The 23,842-nt window shown below is 39.1% G+C and overlaps 1 pseudogene; it reads right to left on the minus strand.

The window, feature by feature from the left end:
* LOC126474798 (F-BAR domain only protein 2-like) overlaps nt 1-23,842 on the minus strand; it is a 118,142-nt pseudogene that overhangs the window by 55,576 nt on the left and 38,724 nt on the right.

The following is a 23,842-nucleotide window of genomic DNA, read 5'->3' on the forward strand; positions in this document are numbered from 1 at the left end:
TCAAAAAGCTATAGGATCTTTCTATAAAGAAGTGTAGCAATGGATCATATACTTGACCAGAATGTTGTCAGTTTGATGTACTGCATAACATAAAAACAGAAGAAGGAATTTTTCAACCTTCTGAAACAACACATTAGTGATAGTGAAGATGAAAGATGGGAATTTTATGTTCAGCTTCTAGAGAGAAGTGATTTGGAGAACAATGTAGAAGAGCAATTTGAGGATGAAGAGTGTGATTGGTGGAAGGAGTAACCTGGATGCCAAGTTAATTGAAGAGGATTAAAAAACTTTCTTTCTGAAAAAATAAAAATGTGTCGTTAAAATACGAAGTTTAATTACATATTTTGTTGCACTGTTTAATGACTGTTTAAAATTGCAATGCCTAGTTACTATTTTGAATGAATGCTCAGAGAATAAATCGAAATTTCTCACACAAACAGTATATTACCATTAAACCACACTCATCAATTTTGATTGTGTTTTTTACACTGCTTTTGTACACATTTTCTTGTTTCTTTGTATAATGTATTATTGTCTAAAATAAAAATTAAAGAATAGATTCTTGAAGTTTTCTTATGGAAATTTGGCTTAAAACATGAAATGTCCCGAGTTGATGGAAAATGAAATAAGTCCACAGATTCTAAAAACTTGAGTAGCAGCTGTATGACTGAAAAAAGAGTGAGATTTTATGTACTTATCCTGTTTATTTATATTCACAATCATTAATAATTTCTCATATTCAAGTCATCAATTATTATAGAATTTTACTATTTATTAGGTTTGGTACATCCTGTAAATTTTTTATTTGTGGATTTACCACATTTTGATGATTTAGTCATCAAATGCAGTAATAATTCATACCTATAGAGACAAATGGCAAATTGATACAACCAATCACAACAAGCAATAGGTCAGATAAGAATGTAGCATTTTACACATACTTTAAAAAATGAGTCTACATTCTGAAGAAAACTTTTAGGGAATTTGAAATAAAAGTACCAGTGAGAGAAACAAAAAATATGGCACTTATTGAAAAGACTTTGCAGTAGTTTGTGACATAACATGATGATGACAGTAAAGATCCAGATAAGAAACTATTAAAGTCTGAGAATATATATGGGAAAAAATTACAAAACAATGGCAGTTTATACTTGATAATATGGAAAAAAAGGATCACAATGTGATAACAATTGAATCATATGAAGGCGTTAGAAATCATGTTTCTGAGAATAATGAAAAGTTTTAATAGATCAGATAATCTTAGTGGCACCAGACAACAAAATGATACACGTAGCTGATTGAATTCAATATTAGAAATTGAAATGGACATGTAAAAAGAATGTAGAACAACAATTATTTCCCAAAATTAACAGCTACATACCAAGAGAATGAAAAGTCTAGGCAGACAGAGAAAATGACTACTACTGCAACTGGCATATGGCTATTTTGTAAGTAAATAATAATAATAATAATAGTAATAATAATAATAATAATAATAATAATAATAAGTTCACCTCAACACATTCACATCTAACTAAATTATTTAACAGTTACATTGCAGACCCATACACATTCCCTGATACACTTACACATGGAATAACATATCTGAAACCTAAAGATCAAGCAGACACAGCAAACCCAGCTAAATATCGCCCCATAACATGCCTACCGACAATATACAAAATATTAACTTCAGTCATTAAACAGAAATTAATGACACATACAACACAAAACAAAATTATAAATGAAGAACAAAAAGGCTGTTGCAAAGGAGCACGAGGATGTAAAGAGCAACTGATAATAGATGCAGAGGTGACATATCAAGCTAAAACTAAACAAAGGTCGCTACACTACGCATACATTGATTACCAAAAAGCTTTTGATAGTGTACCCCACTCATGGTTACTACAAATATTGGAAATATACAAAGTATATCCTAAATTGATACTGTTCCTAAACATAGTAATGAAAAATTGGAAAACCACACTTAATATCCAAACAAATTCAAATAATATCACATCACAGCCAATACAGATTAAGCGTGGAATATACCAAGGAGACTCATTAAGTCCTTTCTGGTTCTGCCTTGCTCTGACATATACCTTACAGTTAAAAGGAAGTCACACTTGATCAAGGTCCGTGTCACCTTCCATTTTTAACCAGACATAACGTCTGAGACAAGAAAGAAACAATAATAACAGGAAGAGGCAGAGGGTGAGGAGGGAAGAGGAAGAAGAAAAGGAAGAAGAATCAATTTATGAAGTGTGTTGTTTAATGTAGTACTAACTTGATATTTTTAGTATTGCACAAAACTGTGTGCTGCATCTTAACTTACTTTCCAACATATTTGGTACCATTATTACGATAACTAGGACAGAAAATTTTTTAAACCTATTCTTGTGAAAATCTGTCTGCTTTGCCAGCTGATGTTGAAGAACTGTGTAGAACAAAGTAGTATTTCATGGGTCTTAGACCAGGCCACATGAAAGCTGACTGAGACATGTGATGTGATGATATTTTGTGTTTGTTCAGTTGTAGCCAAGAAATCCCTTTTCTAAGCAAGTCACGACTCTTGTTTTGGATTTCTTTTTGAGGAAGGTCTCACACCATGTCACAAAATTATGTGACAGTGTGCCAAATGGTTCCATTAGCAACACTTCTTCCCTATCCAGAAACACAGTGCACATGATTTTCAGACTAAAATTGATTGTTTGAACTGCACTGTCAAGTTGACATTAAATGCCTTCATTCCATAGATTGTCATTTTATTTCTGGTGTAAAAGAAGTACCCACATTTCATCTCCAGTGGCAGTTCAGCTTAAAAATTCATCACCTAAATCACTGCACTTTTCAAGAAAATTGAAAGCAATTGCTACTTGATTTGTTTTATACAACTCAGTCAGCATTTTCAATATCCATTGTGAACACTACTTTTTGTAATTTAAGTGTTCTGTGAGAATTCAGTAAAGAACCCTTCTTGAAACCTGAGGAAACTCATTAAATAAAGTCAAACTCATGAAGTATCTGTTCTTTTGAACTTCTGTAGCAACTTTATGCACCAAATCTTTAGTAATTACAAGTGGTTGGCTACTTAGCACTTCATCATCAACATTAATACAGCCTGACAGCTCCACAATAAAGTGAAAAACATGGAGGATCCTGAACTGCATAATACAAGTAAAAGGGGTGGCATCAGTGAAAAAAAAAAAATGATCACTTGGGGTGACAGGGAAGTGGATGACAACAAGTGTGACTGTGGTTCTGCACAACACATGGAACAACTCTTGGCATGTCCAAACTGTCCCTACAGATGCAACCTTGGCGATTTGTGGCTGGAAAAGATAGAAGCCCCATACATCACCCAGTACTGGCTGAAGGACAACAATTGGTTTCCTGACATGAAAAAGTAAAGTACACTAATACAGCCATTTCAAATTCTGTAAACCATTTTCTTACTGTTCTGTTGCTCATAGTATTGCCATGATAAACTTCACTATCTGATAGTGACTGTCACTGCTTTCATCTCTTCTGTATACAGAATACTTGTCAGAATTGTCAGTTAATTGAGGCACTGTAAATAAGAACAAACATCTGTAAATATGGGAATCTACTTCCATAAAAATATGGGTAGCCAACAGATGCAAGTACTTGGCACTCTTGTGCAGTGTCTCTGACTAGAGTACTGTAGTGACTGTGTTTAAAAATCCAGCAGTAAAAGATCAACAGCCGTTATTTTGGTTTTGTTTGTTAGACAACCAGTTTTGACATTACATTATGCCACCTTCAGGCCTGCAAATATCGAATAAACCTTATGTTAGAAATCAATGCAGCACTGTTGACTGGTATCATGAAGGTTTTTTTCTCATGGGCTTGTGCACTCCTTGGACAGTTGTCAGGAACTTTCCAAGGAGCACACAAGCCCGTGGGAAAAAAAATCTTCATGATGCCAGTTGACAGTGCTGCATTGGTTTCCAACATGAGGGTTACATGATGTATAAAGGCCTGAAGATGGCATAATGTAATGTCAAAACTGGCTGCCTAACAAATAAAACCAAAATAACAGCTGTTGGTATTTTATTACTGGAAATTGACTGGCTGAAGTCCCACACTCCAGACATAGGATGGAACTACATATATTAAAAAAATGTATATATAATAAGCTCCTGACACAGGGTCCAACACAATATCAATAGAATATTGTAGTAAGAACATTATTACTGCAGACTATTAAATTTTGTGTAATCCAATAATCTTAAGATGTTGGTTCCATATTCTATTGTAGTGACATTTGTTGTTTGATCTACAATGCCCATTTTCATGTTCAGAATTGACAGAACAAGGTAGAATTAAATGTAATATCAAGAATTTAACATCTGGAGCAATGATCCACTGTACATAAAACAGTATTAGACTTGATACTGGGAGGACAAACAAATATGTGTACCAAGGACCTATATCAGCCTGACAAATAGATTTGTAAATAGTAGGCTTCCATCGGAAGACACGATGTGTCCTATGATGAGGCATGCTGCCGACTGTGCATCAGCTACTGGAAACACACTATTTATAGACGACACGTCACCCAAGGTCATGGACTTAGAATAATTTTGACTGCAGCAGTGTGCTTATCCCGCCGTCGCACTGAGGAGCTGTAGTCAGTGTGACGGCAGCTGGGCGCGGCTGGCAGATGGCCAAACAGGCAGGCAACCTAACTACAAGGGGCGCAAACTCACGAGATATAGCAAGATATGAGTAACTGGAATGTTTGGGATGGGTCATTCATAATGACCCAACAGGTTTCTTTTTTGCTGTCATGTGCTTTATTAAAATAAAGGATAGGGCTCTATGTCTAGCGTTCAGAGGATGTACCACCATTTTATTACATACTATTATATACAGTCATATCGCCAACTATTTTACATTTCATATCAACACCTCTACCACGGGTAAAGACACAGATATTATCATCATGAGACAGTTTACAAGACCTATGGGTTCTAACACACAATGGTTTATCAATAAAAAAAAATAGTTGGTGTTTCACCAACACCACGCATTTGAGACATAGTTACCATGAATGTCCGATAACCGAGAACATCAGAGGAGGTATCTGCTCCAAAGACATTGCAGCCGACTTAGTAATATCTGTGTCTTTATCGATGGAAGAGGTGTTGATATGAAATATAAAATAGTTGGCGATATGACTGTATATAATAGTATGTAATAAAGTGGTGGTACATCCTCTGAATGCTATCTGTCCTGAGACAAATATTCTTCATTACTTGTTTATAAACAGTGGTTCAAGATAATGAAACCTTGTACAAATTGACAAATGTCACAGTTATTGTGTAGCATTATAAAATCATTTACCTCAGCTGTTACATTTTTATTAAGTACCACAGCATCATATGGTCTTCTATTTGAAACTGTACCATCAGTTGTAGTGATTTTACACAAGGTGAATGGCTCATATGTACTGAAAACTGCTGTTGCTTCTGCATTGTTATAGTTTTTAACTCTTATCACTTTCTCCTCCTTGTGTGATTTGTTAAATTTACTCATAATATCAGTGGCATACATTTTGAAGTTACAATCATCTTCAGGAGTTTCAACACACAGATATGGGATTTCAATGTCTGCTTCAATGTTCATCTTTATAGGGCTCATGTTGTACCCCATTTGTCTCTCATAAATATCAGGACAGAATCTGCAAGATTAAAGAAAATCTGTATTAGATCTTGGACATTATGCAATGCAAATGATAGAGCTAAATTAGACTGTATTGTAGACACAACCAGAAGGCTTGAAACAAATTCTTGAAACAAATTGTTTGGAATTTATTCAGATGAAGCAAAAACTGAAATAGACTATAGCAAAATTTATCTGGGAGTTGAAATGTACTAATATGTGATTATTAGGATAAGTATGATATGCTACTGCAGCTTCAGAGATGATTGATAAATGAAGATCAGTATTTGCTTGTATGAATGACTAAGTTGGCAAGTCATTATTCTAGAAAAATGTCAAAAAATGGAGGTGTATGTATCTTTACTAAATCAAGTATCAGGTACAAAAGAAGGTGTGTAGCTGGATCATTGAGTGTGGAAAATCATTTTGAAGCAGTAGCTATACAGTTGTATGAAATATGGGGAAAAGTTACAGTCATAACAGTAAACAGACTGCCTGCTGGGGATACAGACATATTCATTAATCAATTAAAAACACTGCTTAACATTCTTTTTATTGAAAGAGCCACTGTAGTTGTTTGTGAGGATTTCAGCATGAATCTTATAAATGAAAGTAGTCTAAAAAATCAATTCCTAAATCTATTACATAGTTTCAATATGTTTCCACACATACACAAACCCACAAGTATAACATATAATACAAACAATCTTATAGGTAATATATTTTCAAATGTATGATCCACAGAAGTAGAAGTAACAAATACTGATTTGCGATGCCACTGCAAGAAAAAAAAGTGTACTTCATGAATAAAGGAAAATTTTCAACTGAAAACTGTGTAGAATTTACAAATATCCTAACTAGTGAGTCCTGGGCAGAAGTGCTGTCCTTAACAAATACAAATGGCGCATATAACATTGTTTCTTCAATTTTCATGGGATATTTTAAAATGTGCTTTCCAAAGAAGCTGTCAAAAATCACATTACATCACAATACAAGCCCAAGTTCTTGATTTGATTTGATTTGGTTTATTTCGTGTTCCATAGGTCCAACTGTGTTGGATACACAAGGATGTGGAATGAGTCAGTTGTTTACAAATACAATCTGATAATCTTATAGCATATACAGAAATTTGAGTACATAATTATATAAAAATATATCTAAAAACAAAGATGATGTGACTTACCAAATGAAAGTGCTGGCAGGTCGACAGACACACAAACAAACACAAACATACACACAAAATTCAAGCTTTCGCAACAAACTGTTGCCTCATCAGGATAGAGGGAAGGAGAGGGAAAGACGAAAGGATGTGGGTTTTAAGGGAGAGGGTAAGGAGTCATTCCAATCCCGGGAGTGGAAAGACTTACCTTAGGGGGAAAAAAGGATGGGTATACACTCGCACACACACACACACACACATCCATCCACACACACATATATCCATCCACATCCATCCACTTTATTGCGAAAACTTGAATTTTGTGTGTATGTTTGTGTTTGTTTGTGTGTCTGTCGACCTGCCAGCACTTTCATTTGGTAAGTCACATCATCTTTGTTTTTAGATATATTTTTCCTACGTGGAATGTTTCCCGCTATTATAATCATATAATTATATAAAAATTTATACAGTAAATTCTTTGGGCAGCAATACAGAAAAAGAAAATACATATTTTCTTAGAATCATTAAACATTACTGAAAACAGATACAGAGCACACACAGATACAGAACTCAGGTCAAATAACATTCTTAGTGGGATTATGTCAAGTTGTATTATATAATATTAAAATATCACAATTTATTTAGTTAAAAATTCATCTAGACTGTAAAAAGCTTTTTCTAGCAGAAATATTTTTATTGCTTTCTTAAACTTACTCTTGTTATGAATCTCTGTCTTTATTTCAGGAGGAAGAGCATTGAAGAGTTTTGCTCCAGTGTAGTGGACACCCTTTTGAGCCAAGCTCAAATTTCTGAGCTCGCTGTGTACGTCATTCTTCCTCCGTGTGTTATGTTCATGATAATTACTGTTTGGTTGAAATATCTCTATATTTTTACAAACAAAACACATGAGAGAAAATATATATTGGCATGTAGATGTGTATATTTTAAGTTTATGAAAACTATTTCTACACGAGTCTCTTGGGTGCAATCCACATATAATTCTTAAAGCTCGCTTCTGTGCAATGAACACTTTCCTTGCTAATGGCTGGTTGCCCCAAAAAATAATTATGTACTCAATGAGAGAATGAATATAGCCATAGTATGCCACTTTTGCAGTGTTAGGTTCAACACATGTAGTGACAACCTGTAAAGCATAGGTAGCAGAGCTAAGCCTCTTACAGAGATCAATAATATGTGAAGACCAGTTCATTTTCTCGTCAATGTGCACTCCAAGAAATTTTGTTATTTCCATTCTTTCTATTGGTTGATTACCACATGTCACACTTATCCCTCTCTCTTTTTTCTGTTTTTGTACAGAATTGAATAAAGCTGGTCTTACTGGAATTTAATGAGAGACCATTCACCTTGAACCAATTAACCACATCTGAGAGTATGTGAATAATGAGTTCCTCAAGATTTTTGTCTGTTCTACTGCTCATAAAAATTGTGGTATCATCAGCAAATAATGTAAATTTACACAGCAGGCTTGTACATGATGGTAGATCATTTATTGGATCGCAGTTGGCATCAAAACTTCTTGTGGAACTCTAAAGCTACTAAATACGAAGTTTAAGACTTCTAAAGGTCCAAAGTTCATAGAACATGTTAAGAATTACAAGAGGGTCTATCGAAAAGTAATTGACAAAGCAAAATTTATGAGTAATGACAACTTAATAAGACAGTCTGATAACAAAACAAAAGCCATATGGGGTATTGTGAAGACTGAAACAGGAAAGAGATGTGAAGACCAGGATATCATTCTAAAAAACACAGAAAATGTCAATATTAAAAAGTAAGATTTGTCAGATTATATTAACAATTATTTCATAAATGCAACAGTTTATTAAGCTCAAAATGTGCAAAACAAGAAAAACCTGAATTTCCAAAAGCTGCTTGTAGTATGAGGATAGATCCAACAGTTAAACATGAAGTGTTCAAAGTAGTAAATAGCTCGAAACCTAAAATGTTAGCAGGAGTAGAGGAGGTGCCTGTTTATATTATAACAATGACAGCTGCACAAATTGCAAGGCCCTTGGCATACATAACCAACTTATCATTCAGTGAAGGAGTATTTCCAGAAAGGATGGAAATCTCAAAAGTGATGCCATTATTCAAAAGCGGTGACAAGTTTAAGGTAGAAAACTATCAAACAATATCCCTCTTTCCAGCATTTTCCAAAATAATAGAAAAATTAATCAAGCACAGAATCAACAAATACCAAAATGACCATAACTGACTAAATAGAAATCAGCATAGCTTACAGGCAGGTAAAAATGCAGAAACAGCTCTAATGTGCTACACTGAACAAATAATCAAAAATCTAGAGAAAGACAACAGCGAATAGAAAAAAATTTAGATCTCTCCAAAGCATTTGACAGTGCCAATCATGGCATTCTTTTAGAAAAACTGGAAGCATTAGGTAGTCATGGGACAGAGAAAAGTGGTTTGAATCATACCTACACCAGTTGACATTAAATGCAAATAAAACAAATTATAAGCAGTTTGGGAAAATATGTCAAAATGTAAATTTTGATGTGTTGTTGGGTAAAAGGCCATAGACAGACTGGCATCAACAAAAATGCTGTGGATTCATGTAGATGAAAATATTAATTTTAATGACCATGTATTGAAACTTGTGCAGCCTGTTTTGCTCTTAGAATTATTGCAAATGTCTGTACTGCAAAGAGTTCCAGGATTGTAGACACAATATTTTGGTTATTTTCAGTCTCTTGCAGCATACGGAATAATATTTTTGGGTTCCACCACTTGCCATCAACAGACACAATGCAAACCCTTATTCAACAAGTTTAAAGTTCTAACAATATCTGACAAATGCTGACTTGCATAACTGCAATACTCGTTATAGCATAACACTCCATACTCAGTGAACAAAAATAACACACACACAAAGGCATGTGAGACATATTGGTACAAAACTCTACAACATACTGCCAGCCAACAGCAAAAAGTTAGAATATGAAAACAGATTTAAAGTAGAATTTAAAGAATATCTACTTGAACAATGTTTTTACTCGGTAAATGATAATTAGGCCAATAAATAATTCTGATGTTTATATTAAGGAAAAACTGAAAACATCCCCTAAAGTTTCTGTTAATTTCGTAAATCTGATGGACAGCTGCTGTGTGTGGTAAAATCTTTACTGAATTATTGTAGTGTATATAAGGGCTTCCTGTTTAGGAAAGACAAAAGTAAAGCCTTAAGGCAAACAGACTATGCAGTTACAATACTGTTAGTATACTGTTGTATTACTGTGTCTTGTATGATGAAGTATTATTTTTTGTAAATTTTTTGTACTATTTTGTAAGTATTGTTCTTTGTAGTACTTAATGTAAAATTTTGTATGTTCCTTTTGCACAAATTGTTTCCCACAAATTTACATGTACTTTTGGACAACATCCACACAATCTTTATTTTGTACAGACGGATAAATAAATAATTAAAATAAACAAGTGCCGGTCCACCAGATGTCACTGTCTTGCGACCATTGTGTTGTGTGCAGTTCAGTACCACTTTTTGTAACTGCTGTTTGTCACAAATAATGTTACTGAGTGTGATAATTACACCGAGGATAAAAAATTTGTGTCAAGATAAAAAAGAAACTATCTAAGAAAAGTCATATGTAATTACATTTAAAATGTCACGGGAGTGATGATTGTGATACGAAGTACCTTCCTATTTTTAAAACTAAATGCGCATCAACCATTCGGTTCCTTAAGGACATATATGTTGTACAGAAAATATAATCACATGAAAAGTTTTATGGAAAAGGTTCATATATTATCACAGTTATCTGTTTTCATTACTAAAACATAAGTCTAGGAATATGTTTATCTTTTAGTTACTTTACCTGTCTTCTTCACTAATTTGTATAAAACCAGCTAACACAGCTCGCAGAGGTGTAAATCTGGTATCCTGGTCACAAATACAAGGGTAAACAGTTAGCTTCAGTGTTGCCTCTCCAAAAGGTTGCAGAACTGTTTCTTTTGGAAACACCTACATAAAAAAGTGCCATTATGAGTATACTGAAAACTATAAGAAAAATGATTTCTGAATACAATGTATGATAGCTATACCAGTAGCTGTGAATCTTTTTAAAACATATACCATAATAAATAATTAAAGTAAGGCTGTCATCAACCAAAAAGCTGGTTTGAACATGCTTTATTAGGCATGATCTGTTCAAGATGGTATGCCCTTGCTTTCTTTCAACCTTTGAGATGATTTATGTGGACAGTCATTGGAGGATTTACAGTTTAATGGCAACTCCAAAGTATTATTCAGCTTGACACTTGTCACGTTAAACAATTGTTGGTAGAGGTGAAAGAAGCAATATATGACAGAAAAAGATTGTGGGACCAATTGAAGATTGAATGCCTGACACTTGGATTTGTAATTTGACACATAGTTCATTGGAACATGAAGCCACACATGAAAGTAAATATTACTCTGAAAATGCAATAACTGAAATAGTGAAATATAAGTCCGATGGCCAGAAATAACAGAAAAAGTTTATTTTTGGTCACAGCAAAAGCCACTGATCATCAGATTCAAATACACCAAAACCGCAGAAAACTAGAGGAAAGAGGAATAAGATTAGGGTATAACATTCTGTTGACAATGAAGTTATTATGTCATAACACAAGCTTAAATTGAGGGGACGTGTGTGGAAGAAAATTGATCATAATCTTTTCAAAGGAACCATTCTGGCATTTACCTTAAGCAGCTTAGGAAAACTCTGAAAAAAAAAATTAGATGACCATACAGATACCTGAACCTCTATTCTCCCAAATACAAGCCCAGTGTGATACCCAGTGTGCTACCTCACTGACTGAAATGGCTGTGATCATGTCAAATGAAGATGCCAGTGGAAGAAACTGCTGTCACATGTTGGTGCAGTTTTGAATGATCCTATGTCATATGTTGGTCAAATTCAGAGTGATGGATATAAATACAATAAGATAAAATAATGTGTACAGGGTGGTCCATTGATCGTGACCGGGCCAAATATCTCACGAAACAAGCGTCAAACGAAAAACCTAAAAAGAATGAATCTTGTCTAGCTTGAAGGGGGAAACCAGGTGGTGCTATGGTTGGCCCACTAGATGGCACTGCCATAGGTCAAACAGATATCAACTGCATTTTTAAAAATAGGAACCCCCATTTTTTATTACATATTCGTGTAGTACATAAAGAAATATGAATGTTTTAGTTGGGCCACTATTTTTGCATTGTGATAGATGGTGCAGAGATAGTCACAAACATATGGCTCACAATTTTATATGAACCGTTGGTAACAGGTAGGCTTTTTAAATTAAAATACAGAACATAGGTACATTTGAACGTTTTATTTCGATTATTCCAGTGTGATACATGTACTTTTGTGAACTTGTCATTTCTGAGAATGCCTGCTGTTACAGCATGATTACCTGTAAATACCACTTTAATGCAATAAATGCTCACAATGATGCCGTTAACCTCAATGCATTTGGCAATACGTGTAATGACATTCCTCTCAACAGCAAGCAGTTTGCCTTCCGTAATTTTCGCACATGCATTGACAATGCGCTGATGCATGTTGTCAGGAGTTGTTGGTGGACCACAATAGCAAATCTCCTTCAACTTTCTCTACAGAAAGAGATCCAGGGATGTCATATCCACTGTATCCAGTGAATGTGCGGGCCATGGTATAGTGCTTTGATGACCAATCCACCTGTCATGAAATATGCTATTCAATACCGCTTCAACTGCACGTGAGCTATGTGCCAGACATCCATCATGTTGGAAGTACATCACCATTCTGCCATGCAGTGAAACATCTTGTAGTAACATTGGTAGAAAATTACATAGGAAATCACTATACATTGTACCATTTAGATTGCCCTCGATAAAATGGGGGCCAATTATCCTGCTCCCATAATGCCGCACCATACATTAACCTGCCAAGGTCGCTGATGTTCCACTTGTTGCAGCCATCGTGGATTTTCTGTTGCCCAATAGTGCATATTATGCTGGTTTATGTTACCACTGTTGGTGAATGACACTTCGCCGCTAAATAGAACACATGAAAAAAATCTGTCATCATCCCGTAATTTTTCTTGTGCCCAGTGGCAGAACTGTACATGATGTTCAAAGTCGTCACCATGCAATTCCTGGTGCATAGAAATATGGTATGGGTGCAAGCGATGTTGATGTAGCATTCTCAACACCGATGTTTTTGAGATTCCCGATTCTTGTGCAATTTGTCCGCTACTGATGTGCAGATTAGCCACGACAGCAGCTAAAACACCTACTTGGGCATCGTCACTTGTTGCAGGTCATGATTGATGTTTCACATGTGGCTGAACCCTTCCTGTTGCCTTAAATAACATAACTATCTGGTGAATGGTCTGAACACTTGGATGATGTCGTCAAGGATACCAAGCAGTATACATAGCACACGCCCATTGGACATTTTGATCACAATAGCCATACATCAACATGTTATCGATCTTTTCTGCAATTGGTAAATGGTCCATGTTAACACGGGTAATGTATCACGAAGCAAATACCGTCCGCACTGGCAGAATGTTATGTGATACCACGTACTTATACGTTTGTGACTATTACAGCGCCATCTATTACAAAGCGAAAAAACATTCATATTTATTTACGTACTACATGAATATGTAATAAAAAATGGGGGTTCCTATTTTAAAAAATGCAGTTGATATCCGTTTGACCTATTGCAGCGCCATCTAGTGGGCCAACCATAGTGCCATCTGGTTTCCCCCTTCAAGCTAGACAAGTTTTGTTCTTTGTAGTTTTTTTCATTTGATGCTTATTTTGTGAGATATTTGGCCTGGTCGCTATCAATGGACCACCCTGTATAGTAAACAATTGTTGCTAGTAGTTCAAGTGGAACTTTGTGTTACTAAGATGTATTACATTCAAAAACACACTATACCATGATCAAACTAATCCATACTAAACTAGGGTTGGCGCTTTCTTCTGCTAGCCTCCTCATATTATTGTAGACATGCTACACTATGACATAAAGGGTATTCATTTTCCATAAAGTTTATTTACTTGTTTATTTTTCTTGTCTTCTAAGAAAACAAGTCAGCCAGAGACTTCCAATCATGAAATAAGCTTCTTAATGATTCAGAAAAGCTGACAAAAATTAAAAAAAAAAAAAAAAAAAACAAACACCAGAAAACAAAACTCTTGCAATATTATATATGAATGAATCTAATGTACCATGAGGAATTTGTGTAGAGAATAAAAGTAGTGTACTACAAAGAAAGCTTTTCAACTGAGATCTCCTAATCTGTGGGTTATCTCTCAAATTTTTCAGGTCTTCAGAATGCTTATAAAAATGGAACCTGCAGAATATTGCATACCTTTTCTACAAAAGTTAAGGATGCTTTATGCAAATGGAAATTATTTTTCTGTTGATTGGTCACTGAATGAAAGCTGCGATACTTTTACATGAGCCTAATTTTAATTTAAAATTTTATTACGGAGTACATGTAAAGGATTGACAGTTCTTATGGCTTTATGATCTCATCATGGTATTATATGCACCAATTTTGCAGCTACTATATTTCACTTACTATTTCAATAATGCCACTTGCACTGAAATATAATAACATTTCTCCTTTCCCCCCTCGTCACTTGATTAGGGTGTTATGATAACTTGTCACATTATTGGATGTGGGAATAGGGAGGAGGAAAGAAGAATTTCTTTATAGGATGTAGCTTCCATTTGAATATTATTGGCTGACATTGTCATATCTACATCTACATATACATTCAAACTCATCAAGCCACTATAAATACTCACATCCTATCTTCATGGTCCTTATGCAAAATGTAGATTTGTGGCAGTAGAATCATTCTGCAATCAGCTTCAAATGCTGGTTCCCTAAATTCACACAATACTGCCTTGTGGAAAGAGCATCAGCTCACCTCCAGGGACTCTAAATTGAATTTATGAAGTACATCATATAATATTTACACGTTGAGTGAAGCTACTAGTAACAAATCTTGCAGCATGTCTCTCAATTGCTTCAATGTCTTCCTTTGATCTGACTTGGTGGGGATGCACAACACTTGAACAGTACTAAAAACTGGGTTGTACTAGCATTCTATATGCCATCTGCTTCATGGATGTGCTACACTTTCCCAAAATTCTTACAATAAAATGAAGTTGAGCATTTGCCTTCCATACTACCAACCTGATGTGCTTGTTCCATTTCATATCACTTAGCAGCATTATGCCTAGATGTTTAATGGATGTGAGTGCATCAAGCTGTGCCTCACTAATGCTTGATTCAAAAGTTACAGGAATGTTTTTCCTAACTTACATTTTTGTAAATGTGGAACTCCTGCCATTTATCAAACCAACTAGAAATTCTCTGAGTCATCTTGTATCCTTCTAGTTATTCAGCAATGACCCATTCCCATACAGCACAGCATCATCAGAAAACAGCTGTAAATTGCTGATCACCTTGTCTGTCTAATCATTTATGTATGTAGAGAATAAGAGTGGCCTTATCACACTTTCCTGGGGCACTTCTGATAATACTCCTGTTTCTGATGAATACTTGTCATCAAGGACATCATACTGGATTCTGTTATTGCAGAAGCCTTGGTACCACTCACAACACATCTGCGAGCCTAATGCTTGGACCTTTAATCACTAATAAATTGCGTGGATATACAAACGTAGAAACAATAGCTGGTTACATGGTACCAATTCCGTATCGGTCATTCTGCTGCCATGCTGTGACATGTGGCTGGCACCGTTCGTAGCCAGGTGGTGCTCCCGTGCTCAGCCGAGTTGCGGAGTGCCTCTATCGCCGTTTGCGCGTACTGATGTGGCGGCACTATTAAATGTCGTGGCACTGTCACAACACTTTTCCTCCCTTGAAAAAAAAACACTCACTTCCTGGGAGACACGGACAGTGCGGAGGACATCCATGGCCTCTTGGGAGGCCCCGAGAACATCCCGCGGAGAAACACGATAGTACGGTCGAAAATGTCCAGGGCGGAAGCCCGTGCGTGGAACGTGCCTCCTGGACGAGATGATGGCTGAAAACTGTGGAGCAGCATCCATAGGTGTCGTGGACCTGGAGGTGTGCTCCAGCGAGATGGGTCCTGGAGAAGGCGGCATCGCGACTGGGGCCGGTTCCGGCATACTCGGAAGCAGTAGCGACGTCAGCTGCAGCAACACGCATGGGAGATCGGCAGCAGCAACAGGACTGGCTTCTCGGGCTGGTGGAGGCAAAGGAAGGGGCGGTGGCACCGGCGTGGCCACCACTAGTGGGTGCATCTGGTCGTAATGGCGAACAACCATGCTGTCGTCCGTACGTATTTCACAAAGCCGGCGGCCGCGAAGAGCCTTCACCACCCCTGGAATCCATTTAGGGCGAGATCCATACCCTCGTGCCCACACGTTGGCACCCACTGAGTATTTTCCCGCATGAGGGGACACAGTACAAGGCCTGACAGGGTGAAGCAGGTGCAGTAGAGCGCGCGGTTGGTGGCCATGCAAGAGTTCAGCAGGGCTGCGATCACCCAGAGGCATTGAAGCGATGAGAACTCAGAAAATGCAACAGAGCGTCATCTGTGGAAAAATCACTAAGGAATTATTTCATCTGGCTTTTGAAAGTGCGGACAAGGTGCTCGACCTCCCCATTCGATTGCAGATGGAAGGGCGGTGTTGTAACATGATGAATGCCGTGTCCAGTACAAAAATCACGGAAGGCCTGCGAAGAGAACTGAGGGCCATTGTCCGTGACGATCGTGGATGGAAGACCTTCTAGCGCAAAGATTTTGGAAAAAGCCATCATCGTCACTGCAGTGGTCGGCGATGGACATCGAACAACAAATGGAAACTTCAAGAAGGCGTCAATCAACAGCAGCCAATAAGTGCCGAGGAAGGGGCCGGCAAAGTCAGCGTGCACCCGTTCCCATGGCTGCGCTGGGTCAGGCCACGAAGAGGGCATTGTACGGGGTGCAGCCAGTTGTTGAGCACACTGACCACAAGCAGCGACCATGTGGGCAATGTCCGAATCAATACCGGGCCAATAAACGTGCCTGTGGGAAAGGGACTTAGTCCGAGAAATCCCCCAATGGCCTTCATGCAACAGTTTGAGAACATCTTTGCAAAGAGAGGCTGGCACCACAACCCGTGGAGATGCGCCATCCGTGGCCAGAAGAACAACACCATCACGAACAGACAAACAAAGGCACAAGGCATGGTAGTTGCGAAGGGGATCCGATTCCCGGCCCTTGGTCCTGTCCGGCCAACCCCGTTGAATAAAACCGATCACCTGACGCAGGACCGGGTCCTGCGCAGTAGCCGACGCAACCTGCGAACCTGTAAGCAGAAAACCCTCGACCGCACGATGTTCTGCCTCATCAATGTGGAAACAGAGTAGTTCATCTCGATCAAAAACTGGGTTGGGGCCCATCGGCAAACGCGACAACACGTCAGCGTTGGCGTGATGGGCCGTGGGGCGATAGTGAAGCTGATAGTGAAAACGAGACAAGTATAAGGCCCAATGTTGCAGGCGGTGAGCTGCCTTATCTGGAAGCGATGCCGATGGGCTGAACAGAGAGACCAGTGGCTTGTGGTCGGTGATGAGGTGAAACTTAGAACAATACAAAAAAATGCTGAACTTTTTTAGAGCACAAATGATAGCGAGCACCTCCTTTTCGATTTGAGAATAACGCCGTTGCGCATCGTTGAGGGTCTTGGAAGCATAGGCGATGGGTTGTTCCGACCCATCCTCATACCGATGGGCGAGAACAGCCCCTAGGGCATACTGGGACGTGTCAGTCGCCAGAACCAAGTGCTGACCCAGACGAAATGTGGCAAGACAAGGAGCCGACTGCAAATGAGCCTTCAGGCAGACAAAAGCCTGCTCACACTCGTTGGACCAACAGAAAGGAACGTTTTTGCGTAACAGCTGATGCAGAGGATGAGCTACCACTGCTGCGGATGGAATGAATTTGTGATAATAAGCAATCTTGCCTAGAAACGCCTGAAGTTCTTTTACCATTTACGGCCAGGGTAGAGCGGTAATGGCTGCAACATGCTGACGTAGAGGACGTATACCCTCATGGGACAAGTGGAAACCAAGATACATGATGGAGGGTTGGAAGAACTGTGACTTGTCCAGATTGCACTTCAACCCAGCTGAATGCAGAACCCGAAACAGTGAACGCAAATTGCGAAGGTGCTCCTCAGTGGAGGCACCCATGACAACAATGTCATCCAGATAGTTTATGCAGCCGGGAACGGGAACGGAAGGCGTGAGCTGTTCCAAAAACGCCAAACGGTAACCGCTGGTACTGATAAAACCCACAAGGAGTGTTGATGACAAGAAATTCCTTGGAAGACGCATCCAACAGCAACTGATGGTACGCCTCTGATAAGTCAAGTTTGGAAAAGAACTGGCCCCCAGCGAGCTTGGTAAATAACTCCTCAGGACAGGGAAGAGGATAAGTGTCAATGAGGCTCTGAGCATTGACAGTGGCTTTAAAATCACCACACAATCGCAGACTCCCATTTGGTTTAGAAACCACCACGATTGGCGATGCCCATTCACTGGAGGTAACGGGAAGAAGAATCCCTGAAGCTGTTAACCTGTCTATCTCAGCCTTGACAGGTGCACGCAACGCCACCAGAATAGGGCGTGCCCGGAAAAACTTAGGGCGAGCTGTAGGTTTAAGAGTAATGTGGGCTTCAAAATCCTTGTCGCAATCCAGACCAGCAGAGAACATGGACAAGAATTCAGAACACAATCCATCCAGGTGTTGATACGGAATATCCTCAGATATGAGGTGCACATCATCATCAATGGAGAACCCAAACAACTGGAAAGCATCATAACCTAACAGGTTTTCAGTGCCCGCATGATCCACCACATAAAACGTGAGGGGCCTAACAACAGACTTGTAGGCAGTGGAAGCATCAAACTGGCCAACGATAGGAATTTTCCGTTTATTATAAGTTCTCAGATTTCGCGTAACTGGAGACAAGGGAGGAGAGCCCAACTCCAAATACGTGCAAGAATTAATGAGAGTTAGTGCAGAGCCAGTATCCACTTGCATGTGAATGTCTTTATCCAGAACACGAACAGTAACAAACAACTAATTTGTTTGAGAAAGCACACAGTTAACATCCATGTCCGATGCCTCATCCTCATTGACAGGAACTTCGGTGGGACTGACACACAGAAGCAATGTGGCCTTTTTTCCTACATGAATTACACGTGGCCCAACATTTTGGACACGCGGCCCTGTCATGCTGTACCAAACAATGTGGACAAGAAGGAAGTGTGGAACGAACCTGCTTCTGTGGTTGCTGTTTTTGCTGCGAGTGTGGTGGCCCAATGTGACATTGTTGACGCAAGTGAACTGCCGCTACATTGTCGGTCCCCTGGGAAACAGGCAAATTGTCCGTGTCGAAAGTGGTCTGTATAGTGCCTACATCACACCATGTATCTATTTGTGCACCAGCAGCGTGAGACACTTCAAAAGATTGAGCGATGCTTAGAACTTCCGACAACAATGGGTTTAGCAGTTGTAAGGCACATTGCCGAACTTCTTTATCAGGAGCAAGCCATAGAATAGCATCCCTAACCACTGAATCAGCATAAGACACATGATGAGTGTCCGTGACAAACTGACATTTCCTACTCAGACCATGTAGTTCCGCCACCCAAGCCCGGTAAGATTGATGGGGCTGTGTATGACACCGGTAGAATGCCACACAGGCGGCAACGACGTGGGCATTTTTTCAGTAATAGTTAGACAATAAGTCACACATATCTTGGAAGGACAGAGAGGCAGGTTCCCGCAGCGGGGCTAACTGAGATAGCAGCTGATAGATCCGTGGGGAAATCCAAGATAGAAATAACGACTTACACATAGGAGCGTCGACAATGCCGAAAGCCAAGAAGTGTTGCTACAAACGCTTCTCATAATCCTCCCAGTCTTCAGCGGCCTTGTTGTAAGGAGGGAACGGAGGCGGAGAAGAGGAAGACAGACGATGGGTAAGCGACGTTGACAATGCCTGAATAGCAGCTGTCAGCTGTGTTTGTTGTTCAATGAACGCTTGCATAAGCTGTTCCATGTCTGCCCCAAAATGAACGCACAAATCCACAACACAGGAACAAAAATATCCGACCTCATAAGCAAAAAGTGTTATAACCTTTAATCACTAATAAATTGCGTGGATATACAAACATAGAAACAATAGCTGGTTACATGCTACCAATTCCGTATCGGTCATTCTACTGCCGTGCCGTGACATGCGGCCGGCACCGTTCGTAGCTAGGTGGTGCTCCCGCGCTCAGCTGAGTTGCGGAGCACCTCTATCGTCGTTTGCGCGTACTGATGTGGCGGCACTATTAAATGTCGTGGCACTGTCACAACACTTTTATGTCTCAAGCAAATTTACTACCTCTGAACTGAGATGTATTAAAGATTTCTGCAGCAAACCAATGTTAAGGACATTAGTCCATAATATGTGAGTTAATTTTCTTACCTGCACTTTTTTCTAGTCATTAGGTTCTTTATGGTGGGTGAAAGATTTGCAATAACTGCAAACTATGTAATGGGCCAATGCTCCAGAGCACACCCTGTGGACCTGGTGACACATTTGTTTTCAATTCTTTCAGTTGATTTTCTATGCCAGGGATGCTTATTTCTATGTCCTCCATGCGGGAGTCCGTGTGACAGTCAAGTAAGGGTATGTTTGTCTGAACTTCTGCATGAAATTTAAAACTTCAGTTATCTTTTTGCCATCTTCTACTGCCACCTCAGACTGGAAAAGAAATGTCTGGATAGAAGTTTCTGCTCTGCTTAGTGATTTCATGTATGACCAGAATTTTCTCAGGTTCTCACCAAGAAATTTTGCTAGGGTATGACGGTGGAAGTTGTACCCTTTGCACATCGACCTTCTTCTGGATGGACAAATTTGCACTAACTTCTCCCTATTGACAATTGCATGTTGTTCTTTGTAATGAGAACACAACAATATCTAATTCTTCAGCATTTTATAAATTTTATTATTAAACCAGAATGTGTCTTTTCCATCCTTAACTTGGCATATACATCTCCAGGCTGCGATATACAATTACTTTAAACCTTGCCTGTAATTCTTCTGCATCCATCATGTTGGATCTAAATGATGTCCACTTATTGTCTAAGTGAGATGCTAACAACTTCTCATCTGCTTTCTGCTAGCATAAATACTCTTCTAGCCTTCTTCAGGAATTTATTAACTTTAGTAACCATTGTCACTATTGTGGCATCATAATCACTAAGCACTGTCTCTACACTGACACTGTCAGTAAGGTCTGGCCTGTTTGTAGCTATAAGAACTTAAATATTTCCATTGTGTGTTGGTTGTTTAATTAGTTCTTCAAGTCAGTTTTTGGAAAAATTATTCAAAAGTACTTTACAAGGTTGTCTGTCCATAACTCCTTCACCAAATCCATAGATGTCCCAGTCTATACTCGCAATCATTTTGCTTGAGGCGGAGAATCATTATGGAGGCTGGCTGCCTGGCCTTGCCCATTCACTTTTTGGGTGGACAGGTGACCACTTATGAGTAGAGTCTGAGCAGGCATACAGGGGGAGGGGTTTACTGGCTATTTAGAGCTCCAATGATAGGCACGTTAAGGAGTCTCTTAGGGAAATAGCATTGAGGGCTGGAAAGAAATCAAATTTACACTTGATATGCCTGCCAGGAAGGCCTCATCAAAGATGAGGTGGTGGCCCTAGGCCCTGCCTGCAGCCCTCAAGTGTACAGGTGCTGTAGTCAGCAAGTTGTTTTTATAGTGGCATTTGTGGTGTCTGTCATTTGGGTTCTTAAGACAGCCTCTGTTTCTATGGGCATATGGTGGAAACAGTGAAGACTAATGGCCTTGCTCACTGGGTGCAAGCAGAGCTCACAATTTTCAGCATCATCCTCAGAGTTGTACAGGATCCTTTGGCCTGGAGCTGAGTGGAGGGTCTCCGCCACATTCTTTGTTGATTCTGTGATGCTCATGGCTGCAGATTTCTGGGCCTGCATTATGGGGTGGAGAATTGTGAGATTCCTCTTGATAGGTCAGGTTTGCACTAAACAAAGGAAGCAGTAACTCAGTGCCAGAGTACTAGTGGAGTGAACATGGGGCTTTTTAGGTTAGTTGGTAGTTTGAGGTCCTCTTACGAGCACTTGCCAGTTGATACACAGACTGCTAAATCAGTTATTCCATGCAAAGTAAACATACATTGACTGTCAAAATTTTAACAACAAATTGTCAAAGTATTCATAACTAAGTTCCTGAACTTATTGCCCTCCAGAAAAGTTGTCATGCTCAAATTATTCTCAGAACCAAGACCTGGACTGAACCTGAATAAGAAACCTCTAAAATGTTTAGCAAGGCATGGGATGTATATTGAAAAGACAGATTAGGTGCCAAGACAGGGGGATTGTTCTCTTCTGTCAACAAAAATATTGTGACTATTGAGTTTGAAATTGAGTGTGACTGTGAGGTTTTCTGAACATTAATAGCAGACTTAGATGAACTCAAGTTAATTAGCAGATGCTTTTATCAGCCACCCAATTCTGCCACAACCATTGTAGATTGATTCAAAGAAAGTCCACACTCAGCATTACAGAAGTTCCCTGATAATTTAACATTAGTTGGAGGTGACTTTAATGTACTGAGAGGTATTAAAATAGCAATATCTCTGTCACTGTTTGTAAAAATAAAGTCTGGTATCAGCTAGCACTTGTGGTGATGTGAGATCTAGTAGCTAGACTGATTGTGTTAAAGTCATTTCTTGACAAACATTTGGAAAACTACAGTTTACTGTTACCATCATGTGGATAACTGTACAACTAATCAGTGTTCATGACGTTTCATATTTAACAGTTAAAAATATGATGTAGGGAAGTGATTTACATTAAAAATAGTTTCCACTCATCTCAGAATGGATAAATACAAGTCCTGGTTTTCAAAGGTATCTTTTGCCATTCTTGATGTAAATAGTGACAAGTTCAGGTAACGATGATGGAAGCGGATAGCGATCATGTGCCCTTCTTTCCAAAAAAGACCAGAAAGGCTCAATAATATTGGCATGTGGTGAGAATAGTAGGCAACGGCCTTGCCGCAGTGAATATACCGGTACCCGTGAGATCATCGAAGTTAAGTGTTGTCGGGCGTGGTCGGCACTTGGATGGGTGACCATCCAGGCCGCCATACGCTGTTGCCATTTTTCGGGGTGCACTCAGCCTCATGATGCCAATTGAGGAACTACTCGACTGAATAGTAGTGGCTTTGGTCAAGAATACCATCATAACGACTGATAGTGTGGTGTGCTGACCCCACGCCCTTCCTATCCACGTCCTCCTCTAAGGATGACATGGCGGTCGGATGGTCCCGATGGGTCACTTGTGGCCTTTAGATGGAGTGGAGTGGTGAGAATAGTGGTCAAGAGAGATGCGACAATTCATCCTTGTGCTCACAAAACCAACCCGCATAAAGAGAGCTGTGTGAAAAAGGGCTCTGTCGTCTTGGAACACAGGATCATTATTGAAGCACAAACACTATACAATGTGATGGACCTGACCAGTCGAAAAGGTCACATAATCCTTGGCAGTAATGATGCCATGCAAGATAGCCATGCAGTCTGTGGAATACTACAATATTACTGCTCAGTCCTCACTGGACCCTCACCATGTTTCACTCTTGGGACAATAACTCAGCTAGAATTGGAAACAGTGTGAAACCAAATGACATCCTGCCATTGCTTATCAGTTTAGGTTTTATGGCTTTGTCACCATATTTTCCTAATTTTTTCACTGATGCAGCTAAACCTGCAGTTCTCTTCATTTGGTGCTGACAGTGTTTATGAGCACAACACTCAGTTATGCAGTGGTGATGTCTGCAGCTGTCATCCTCTTATTTTTCGTCATAATCCTCTTC

This window comes from Schistocerca serialis, chromosome 4, assembly GCF_023864345.2.
Source record: "Schistocerca serialis cubense isolate TAMUIC-IGC-003099 chromosome 4, iqSchSeri2.2, whole genome shotgun sequence".
In the NCBI taxonomy this organism is placed as follows: domain Eukaryota; kingdom Metazoa; phylum Arthropoda; class Insecta; order Orthoptera; family Acrididae; genus Schistocerca; species Schistocerca serialis.